We start from the raw sequence: 10,418 nt of genomic DNA on the forward strand, positions 1-10,418 counted from the left end.
CAAAACAACATTGAGGTACCACCTCACCCCAGTTAGAATGGCTATAATCAAGAACTCTAATAACAACAGATGCTGGAGGGGATTTGGACAGAAGGGAACCTTACTGTATTGTTGGTGGGAGTGTAAACTTGTTCAACCACTTTGGAAAGTAGTATGGAGGTTCCTCAAAAGACTCCACATAGAGCTCCTCTATGACCTAGCAATCCCACTTTTGGGCATTTATCAAACAATCACAAACAAGACAATACTAAAGCTACCAGCACAACTATGTTTATTGCAGCATTATTTACCATAGCTAAGATATGGAACCAATCCAGATGCCCCTCAGTAGATGAATGGATCAAGAAAGTGTGGTATATATACACAATAGAATTCTATGCCTCCATCAGAAAGAATGACATTGCCCCATTTGTTAGGAAATGGAAAGACTTGGAAAAAATTATATTAAGTGAAGTAAGCCAGGCCCAAAGAAGTATAGGTCCCATGGTTTCCCTTGTTTGCACTAACTAGTATATGTCTGAGTCAAGCAGAAAAGGTCAGTTAAGTTGATGTTAGGTGAAATGAACCCCAAGATAAGGACTCAAATGTTTTTTTCTTTCTTGCAATTGTTTCCAACATATTTATAAGATGAATTCTTTGTTGCTTTGTATGTCCCTCCCCCATGGTTTAAACCCTGCTTTCACTGTATTTGATGTTGATATAATTTGTGGAATGGAAGGGAAAAAACAAATCGTTTAAATAGGGTTACAGGTGGACCCATTACAACAATGAGATGTACAAGACGTTATGTCGAAAAACGAACTTTACAACTTTGGCAGGGTGGGGGGTGAGGGAATGGAGGGTGGTAGGGGGGTATGAGGGTTTGGGGGTGGAGAGCGGAAGGGATGGGAAGGGGAAACAAAGGAGGAGGCAACAATGCTTGATAAGAAATGTACTCACTATCTTGCCCATGTAATTGTAACCCCTCTGTATGGTATTTCCACAATAATAATAAAAATAATAACAATAACAATAATAATAATAAAAGAAATGCATGACTGTCTGGTATCAGAAATGAAGAGACACACAAGAGATACAGGAGATTTTTGTTAAGGCAATTACTTTTGCACAAAAGCGTGCACAACTTTTACTCTGCCCAGAGCTAGGCAGGCACAGCATGAAGCACAGTTTTTATCCTCCTGGTCAAGGAGTTAGGCTCACATTCTAAGTATATTTGGTTAACAAGGTTAGAAAGTGGTGGTGGGGGGCGGTTATGGGGAGGCGGGCAGGGGGGGGAGAAGGGGGCCAAGGGGGCATCTTTAATTCCTAAGTTTTACTTTCCTTTTTTCTTTCCCCATCACGGCTGGCTGGGAATGGAATGCCTGGAGGAAGTTGGTGAGGTCAGTGGAAAGCTCCCACTAACATTCCTTTTACCTCCATTGATATAGATTTCTCTTTTTAACAAGCAACACACTTGGTAATTACAATTTATAATTTTAATTCTGTCAACAGGAGATTTATCTCCTTAACATGGCTAGCTGGTCCCAAGCAGTAGAGACAATAGTCAAAAAGCAAATAATTCCAGGAAGCACTAAATACCAAAAATACCAATATACAAAGACAGAAGCCATTTAGTTTGGTGGAAAAGATTACATTTTCTCACACTAGGATTACAGGCATGAACGACCAGTGACTGGCCCCACGTTTTTTTTTTTTTTAATCAATTGTTTCAGGGTTTTCTGCTTTGTTGTTTGTTTCATTTTTTTTCCTCTCCTCGCCATGCAGGGGTTTGAATTCAGGGCCTGGAGCTTGCTACTCTAGTGCTTTAGCACTTGAGCCTCTTTATTGTCCTGCAAAAGATAAACGATGTTGGCAATGCTAAGTGTGTTCACATCATGTGGCATTCCCAGAGGGAACAGCCTGCAATCCCTCAGGTTTAAACCTAGACTATGACACAGAAATTACTAAAAAGGACACAGTGCCTGCTGAGAAACACTACTGAGTTCATGTGTCACTTTGAAAGTGTGAAGATGTATGGTTAGCATGGTCACTCTGCCCAGGTGTGGCCTCTTCCCTCACTGGGGTTATTGGGGAAGTCCAGGGCAAGGGGCAATACTAGGGATAGGTCTCGAGACCTTGCTCTGCCACTTGAGCCAGAAAAAAAGGGGCTTCAGTCTTCTTTTATATTGATGCTTTTCTTCAGGTTCTCTTTCTTTTTAAAATTAAATTAAATTAATTTTTTATTGTGAAAATACCATATAGAGGGGTTACAATTACATGGGCAAGATAATGAGTACATTTCTTATCAAGCATTGTTGCCTCCTCCTTTGTTTCCCCTTCCCATCCCTTCCCATCTCCCTCCTCCCCCCCACCCCCCCTTGTCTCCCCACCCCCACCCGCACCAAAGTTGTAAAGTTCGTTTTTCGACATAGTGTCTTGTACATCTCATTGTTGCAATGGGTCCACCTGTATCCATATTTAAACAATTTGTCTTTTCCCTTCCCCTCCACAAATTATACCAACATCAAATAAAGTGAAAACAGGGGTTATAGCATGGGGGAAAGTAGAAATGGTCAGATAAGTTGATGTTAGGCAAAATGAACCCCAAGATAAGGACTCAAATGTTTTCTCTTCCTTGCTATTGTTTCTAACATATTTATATTTCTTTCCTTCCTTCTTTCTTTCTTTCTTTCTTTTTCTTTCTTCCTTCTTTCCTTCCTTCTTTCTTCCTTTCTTTCTTTCCTCCCTCCCTCCCTTGTGTCTCTCTTTCTTTCTTTCTTTCCTTCTTTCTTTCTTTTTTTTTTTTTTTTTTTGTTGGTCATGGGGCCTGAACTCTGGGCCTGGGCACTGTCCCTCAGCTCTTCAGCTCAAGGCTAGCTAGCGCCCTACCACTTGAGCCAAAGCGCCACTTCCAGTTTTTTCTGCTTATGTGGTGCTGAGGAATCGAACCCAGGGCCTCATGCATGCAAGGCAAGCACTCTACCACTGAGCCACCTTCCCAGCCCTCTTTCCTTCTTTCTTTCTTTCTTTTCTTTCTTCTTTCTTTCTTTCTTTCTTTCTTTCTTTCCTTCTTTCTTTTTCTTTCTTCCTTCTTTCCTTCCTTCCTTCTTCCTCTTTCTTTCCTCCCTCCCTCCCTCTGTCTTTCTTTCTTTTTTTCTTTCTTTCTTTCTTTCCTTCCTTCCTTTCTCTCTCACTTCCTTTCTCTCTCCCTTCCTTCCTTTCTTTCCTTCTTTCCTCCTTCCTTCCTTCCTTCCTTTCTTTCTTGCACATGCTGCACATGCTACTACTGGGGCTTGAATTCAGGATCTTATCTTGCTGGGTCTTTTTGTTCAAGGCTGGTGTTGTATCACTTGAGCCATAGTTCCACTTCTGGCTTTCTTCTAGTTAATTGGAGATAGGAGTCTCTTGAAATTTTTTCCCTCTGGCTGGCTTTGGACCAAAATCATTATATCTTAGTCTCCTGAGTAGCCAGGATTGCAGGCATGAACCACTGGCACCCAGCCAATAGCTTTGTTTAAAAATGTCTCTGATCTGGGCGCTGGTGGCTCACACCTGTAATTAATACTACATACTCAGGCGGCTGAGATCTGAGGATTGCATACAGTTCAAAAGTCCCTAGCACTCTTATCTCCAATTAATCACCAGAAAACCAGAAGTAGCACTGTGGCTCAAAATGGAAGAGTATTAGCCTTAAGCAAAAGAAGCTCAAGCCCCACGAATGACAAAAAAAATTAAAAAAGGTTCTGCCACCATTCTCCACTTCCCCTACCCACCTTGGGAACATTTCATCCAGTTCTAACCATTGTCTTCTGTACCCTTGTCTTTTGTATCCTTCCTATGTGTCTTTAATGTACTTTTCAGTGCAATTACACCCACATTTCATGCTGATGTGATTAGGACATTTGTCCTAACAAATCAGGTAGTATATTAGAGGGCTATCATTCTTGCAACAACATTTTATAAACAGAAAAAAAGCCAGAGATGCCATGACTTGCCCAAGGGCCTGTTAGTCAGTGGTGAGGTCAAAGCTAGAAATTCTGAAATCTCAGCTTCCAGTGCATGGTTCTTTCCCTTCAGGACAGCATAGTCTTTGAAAGAAGACTGGGAGATGCTAATAAAGATATAGCTAATTAACCACTGTGCGGAACTCTTACCACAACAGTCAGGCATGTAAAGTCTCAAGAGTGGCTCATGCTTGTCATATTAGCTACTCAGGAGGCTGAGATCTGAGGGTAACAGTTCAAAGCTAGCCTAGGCAAGCAAGTTCATAAGAGTCTTATCTCCAATTAACCACCAAAATGTTGGAAGTGGAGTTGTGGCTCAAGTGGTGGAGCACCAGATTTTACTGAAAAAGAAAAGTATGAAGCTTCAAGTTTATATCATAGTATCAGTACAAAAATAAAATAAAATAAGTCAGGCACTGATGGCTCTAACCTGTAAGCCTAGCTACTCAGGAGGCTGAGATCTGAGGTTTGCAGTTAAAAGCCACCCAGGAAGGAAAGTCCATGAGACTCATCTCCAATTAATCACCAGAAACCCAGAAGTGGTGCTGTGATTCAAAGTGGTAGAATGCTAGCTTTGAGCAGGAAAGCTCAGGGGCAGTGTCTAGGCTCTGAGTTCAAGCCCCACAACTCACAATAAAATAAAATAAAATAAATCAATTAAAAGTATCAATGAAAACATCCACTTCATACTGCTCATCTTGGACCTCCTACTTAAGTAAAATTCTGTTCTTTGAACGCTTTTACTGAGATTTAAGGATTAACATTTGGTTACAACAAATGTCTGTTTCTAACCATCCTAGAAAACTGGAAGTCCTGTGGCTTTGACCTGTGTTTGGATTTCCATCTATTTCTCAGCCTTCCTTGTTAGCTTACCTAGCCAGGTGAAAAGATGCCAGAGAGACAATAATCCAGAAGACTCCAGTGCCCTTGACTTAATAGCTGTTCTTGTGGATTTAACATGGGTTTTTTTTTTTTTCTGGCCAGTGATGATTAATTCTTATAATGATTCTGTTGTCTTTTGCCATAACTTGTCTGAATATTTTTCTTTGTTTAATCTTGTCAAAATTCTTCTCATTAAAAGAATTACTACAACTGGAATTTTTAGCTATTTTTGCAGTGTGGATAATCTTGGGGCTAGTGTCACCTTTTTGGATTGGACTAGAACTAAAGAGACACCACAGCTGACAGAGCAGGGTAACTCTGGCAATCCCTTTGCATTGGCAGATGGCACTCAGGAAGACATAGCCTTATGGAGTTCACCACTGCTCCAAAGGCGGGGATGGGGAAGAGGGGAGCTGACTGGTCCCCACTTTCAGTAGTCATAGCTCACACTGTGATGAAGTCCCCGAAGTTGCCCTTTGGAAGATCTTCATGAGTGGATACATGACTGCTTTACCTTAAAGTGAGAAAGCCAGCCAGGTGCCTGTGGCTCGCACCTGTAATCCTAGCTGCTTAGGAGGCTGAGAGCTAAGGATCACAGTTCAAAGCCAACCTGGGCAAGAAAGCCTGTGAGACTCTTACCTCCAATTAACCACCAGAAAAGTGGAAGTGGAGCTGTGGCTGAAAGTTGTAGAGCATTAACCTTGAGTGAAAAAGCACAGGGACATCACCTAGGCCCTGGAGTTCAAGCTCCATGACTGACAAGAAAGAAAGAAAAAGAGAGAGAGAGAGAGAAAGAAAGAGAGAGAGAGAGATAGAGAGAGAGAGAGAGAAAGAAGGAAAGAAAGCAGGAAAAAAGAAAGAAAGAAAGAAAGAAAGAAAGAAAGAAAGAAAGAAAGAAAGAAAGAAAGAAAGAAAGAAAGGAATTAAGGAAGGAAGGGAGAGACAGAGAGAGTGTGCTATAGTAGGAGAGAATGGGCACTCCTTCTCTTCTGGTCAATTCCTATTGCACCTAAAGTCAGCCCAAGTGACAGTATTATAGATTCCAAAGAGACACTAGGCCTTATGCGTTTTGTTCCCCACAAGCTGACAGGGCTCTGTGTAGTTTCTGAGGGACTAAGGCCTAGTCCCTCTTTTGTATCTGGTATGGGCAATCCCCCATCCCAATACATGTAACACATGGAACAGAGGCCTTGAATTTCCCAATTCTTACTCCCACTACAAGTCAAATTGGTGGGTGGGGAGGAGGTTAAGGAAGTTTATTGAATGTTACAGACCAGAGTGGTTTGTGATATCAAAAAACATATCTATTTTCATTCACAAAGACTGATTCTGTCTCATGCCTCATATGTATCAAAAGTTGGTTTTGGAGCTGAGGGCCTGTGGCTCACACCTGCAATTCTAACTACTCAGAAGGCTGAGATCTGAGGATCCAGTTCAAAGCTAGTTCAGGCAGGAATATCCATGAGACTATTATCTCTAATTAACCAGCAAAAAGCTGGAAGTAGAGCTGTGACTCAAGTGGTAGAGTACCAGTCTTGAGTGCAAAAGCTAAAGGACAGCACTCAGGATCTGAGTTCAAACCCCAGCACTAGTACTTGCATGCCTACTCACACAAAAGAAATGCTCTTCTCATCTTTCATCATCCAATGTGATATTTAGATTCCTGTCACCTACACCTACTAAATCATCTCCCAATGAGAAAGTGTTGGCATTATGAAATAGCATAATATGAGGTGATTATGTTTATAAAGTTGATCATGGGTCATGACCTCATATCTGTGAATTCATAGACTTGCTAACATTTATTTGTAACCCTCACTTTCTCAGTAATCTACTGATCTGCCCTGACTGACAAAAGCTTTAAGCCACTAATGTACATGGTCCTGGCTAATATGGAACCAGTCATCTTTCAGCAATCACACTATAAGGGAGATTTTGTACTTTTCGTTTTTTCTTGGTGATTTTGCTATTTAAAATGGCTCCCAAGGTTACTGTTTGGTGCTATTTATTGTCCCTAAGGGGCTGTGAATGGCTTTCCAGAGGAAAAAAACAGATACTTGATGAGATTTATCCAGCCATGAGTTCCATACATTCCATGTTAATGGGTTAAAAATACAGATCAGATAAGGCCTTGTTATACAAGAACACACATAAGGCAGGATTAGGGACCATTGCATTGACAGAAGTATGACTAGAGACTTGCAGGAACCCAACCATCTATTTTCTCTAGGAGTCATGCTCAGCTGTCACTATTGCAGAACAGTGAGAGAACAGAGCTGCCTCAAATGAGAACCAATTGATTTTAGGAGGGTTTGGAGCAGGTACCACGAATAGGGCAGCAGCCCAGGGATGAGGAGCAGTTTACTTTCCTGCCTCTGAGGCGTGAGGAAGATAGCAGGTGGCAGAATATGTAGGGGGAGCCTGTTCCTTTGGAGGTTCAGTTATAAATCAGGTGCACTACAGAGAGGTGACAGATAAACAGACACCCTGACCCCCTCCCCTCCTCTTCTTCCTGAGGTTTCTAGTGGCCAGTACCAGAGGAGGCTACAAGCAAGGAGAAACCCTGGCTACAGTCAAGGGATGGAGAGTATAACTTAGAAGATTCTGGCATCTTGTCAGCATGACACAACAGTTGAAGGTAGGGTCTTTATGTTCCTAATTCACTGATAAGTTTTTTTTTTTCCTTTTTAAAAAAATTAAGAATTGTGCTAGGCTCGGTCACTCACACTTGTAGTGCTAGCTACTTGAGAGTGATAGTTTGGGAGGATCACAGTTCGAAGGTTAGCCTGGGCACAAAGTTGTCGAGACTCTACTTTAACCCCTAAAAAGTTGATGTGAGGGCTGGGAAGGTGGCTCAGTGGCAGAGCGCTTGCCTTGCATGCCTGAGGCCCTGGGATCAATTCCTCAGCACTACATAAGCAAAAAGAAAAAAAGCCGGAAATGGCGCTGTGGCTCAAGTGGTAGAGTGCTAGCCTTGAGCTGAAGAGCTGAGGGACAGCGCCCAAGCCCAGAGTTCAGGCCCCACAACCGGACCCAAAAAAAAAAAAAAAAAAAGTTGATATGATGCTATGGTCTATTATGCAGTAAGCTATGCAGGAAGCATAATTAGGAGGACTAAATAGGAGGAATACAGTGCAGACACCCTCAGAAAAATACCCAAGACTCTACTGACAACATAGCGAAAGCAAAATGGGCTACAGACATGCCTAGAGCGGTGGAAGGGAAAGCTAAATGACAGTGCCCAGGCCCTGAGTTCAAGCTCCAGTACCACCCCCACACACACACACAACATGGGGCATCGGGGTGGCAGGGTGATAGACCAGGCTGTAATTGTCATCTATCCAAAAGTGGCTGGAACAGCAGTGGAGGCCTGGTAGGTGCCACAGAGCAGTAGCAGTAGTGGCAACAGCAGCAAGAGAGACTTGTGAATAGACACATGCTACTGCTGCTGCCCAGGTAACTGAGGAGAGAGGCAAGAGGTGCCTTCACCATCACTCCTGGACTTCAGTGCCTAGTCTCCATCTGGCCAGCATTTCTCCCCTTGGAATATACGTTGCAGTTATGGAGAAACTGACTGTGAGAGCCGACTTCTGCCGGCTCAGCACAGCATTTTTTTGTGCTTTCATGTGCCAACATTGCCTTGAAGAAGCTGAACCTAGCACGACTGGCCTCCAAAATAGTTGAAAACATGTTTCATGACTCCAGTAACATTAAGTATCAAGTAAACAAAAGTGGCAAACAGCTTACACTTTTAACATGTCTCCTTAGTGCCTAACTGTGGTAAAGGCTGCTTAAATTTTGTCTGTAGTTGGATTGTTTTCTTGGAATCAGAAGGTGTCCATCTGCAGACATGAAGGCCCAAGTTGAATTTGGATTCAAATAGATTCTAAACATTTCTGCCTGTCTTAAAGAGAGATGCTTCATAAGGACTAAACAAGTTGAGTAGAGAAAATGCTGGTTGGTAACAGGCATTTTAATGGTCTTTTAAGTGTTTTTCTGCTATGAAACATTTTAAGACTTATTGATTTTTTTCTCATTTTCCCCTTCATGCTCACAAATGCATGCATACTTTTTATTTACCATACTGAACCATCTAGTCCCTTTGAAGATCTGGTAACTCACCATCCTACCAATGCTTCTTGCAACAAGGTCACAGAGGAACTTAGGTATGGCGTGACAACGTTGGTTTGAGTTTGTGACACAACATATGATAAAGCTCTGGTTAAAAAGAAGGAATCATGTTCCAGATTAGCCATTTGTCAATGTAATATCACCCCTCACCCAATCAGATAGTAGGTGATTGGCTGAAATTATTAAAGAACCAGGTTTCTATGTTACAGTGCACTGTGTTGCAGGATTGGGAACAGCACCTTTGGCAGGTGCGCTTGCTTTGATTGAATGTAGAATGAAATATGAAGATATCATTGTTTATAAGACAAAAAAGGAGAGCACTCAATTCCAAACAACTGCTCTCCTGGGAGAAATATGTACCGAAGGTGCAATTACTATTTGGAGACACCAATGGGTATTGCTGCATTTAGTACAAAGAGACAAGTGGAGGCTTCTTCAATTGTGTTTTTTTTTTTTTTTTGTTCTTGTTTTGTTTTGTCAGTCGTGAGGCTTGAACTCTGAGCCTGGGGGCTGTCCCTGAGCTCTTCAGCTCAAGGTGAGTGCTCTAACACTTGAGCTACAGTGCCACTTCCAGTTTTCTGGTGGTTAATTGGAGTGAGAGTCTCACAGACTTTCCTGCCCAGGCTGGCTTTGAACCGTGATCCTCAGATCTCAGTCTTCTAAGTAGCTAGGATTACAGGCATGAGCCACTGGTGCCTGGCATCAATTGTGGTATTTTGAGGGAACTCTAGGTACGTGGAAATGTGAATCTGGACTCTCACCTGTGTCATCAAAGTGGTGGATTCAATAGTCCTCAACTCCTAAGGATAAGTCCCTCTAAAAGATGAATAAAATGTTTGAGAGGAAAAGAAAGAAAGAAAGAAAACAAACAAACAGGGAGAGAGAGAATGATGTTCGACCTGTTTGAGGTTGGCCAGATGATGAGAATATGAACAAAGTGGTCCCCGCATTTCATAGCTTTGAATGCAAGCCAAGTGCATAAGAAGCTACTAGAACACACAAACTTTCAAATAGAAAAAATGTACCTCAGTGGCTTCTATACCTTTGACATACAGGACTCCCTTCTAAACCTCTTCATCTTTGCTCAGAGGAAGAAGACAACATCTCCAGTGCCTTCCTCTTCCTGTGCCAGAAAATGACATCAGAAAAGTGACAAACCCTACTAGAACTTCCTTCCCTCCTTCCTTTCTTTTGTCCTTTCTTCCTTCCTTATCCTTCCTTCTTTCCTTGCTTCCTTGCTTCCTTCCCTCCTTCCTTCCTTTACATATTTTTCTGTGCCAATATAAAGGCTTGAACTCAGGGCATCTTGATCTCATTTAGCTTTTCCACTCAAGTCTGGTGCTCTGCCACTTGAGCCACCTTTCCACTTTAAGCTTTTTATTGCTGGTTAATTGAAGATACAAATCTCCTGGACTTTTCTGC

At 42.1% G+C, this 10,418-nt stretch overlaps 1 pseudogene; it reads left to right on the forward strand.

Moving 5' to 3' along the window:
- The first annotated feature begins 8,912 nt into the window (after positions 1-8,912).
- Positions 8,913-9,406, forward strand: LOC138814321 (protein tyrosine phosphatase type IVA 2 pseudogene; annotated as a pseudogene).
- Positions 9,407-10,418: the final 1,012 nt, after the last annotated feature.

Source organism: Dipodomys merriami, unplaced genomic scaffold, assembly GCF_024711535.1.
Source record: "Dipodomys merriami isolate MVZ:Mamm:240054 unplaced genomic scaffold, mDipMer1.0.p SCAF_6, whole genome shotgun sequence".
In the NCBI taxonomy this organism is placed as follows: domain Eukaryota; kingdom Metazoa; phylum Chordata; class Mammalia; order Rodentia; family Heteromyidae; genus Dipodomys; species Dipodomys merriami.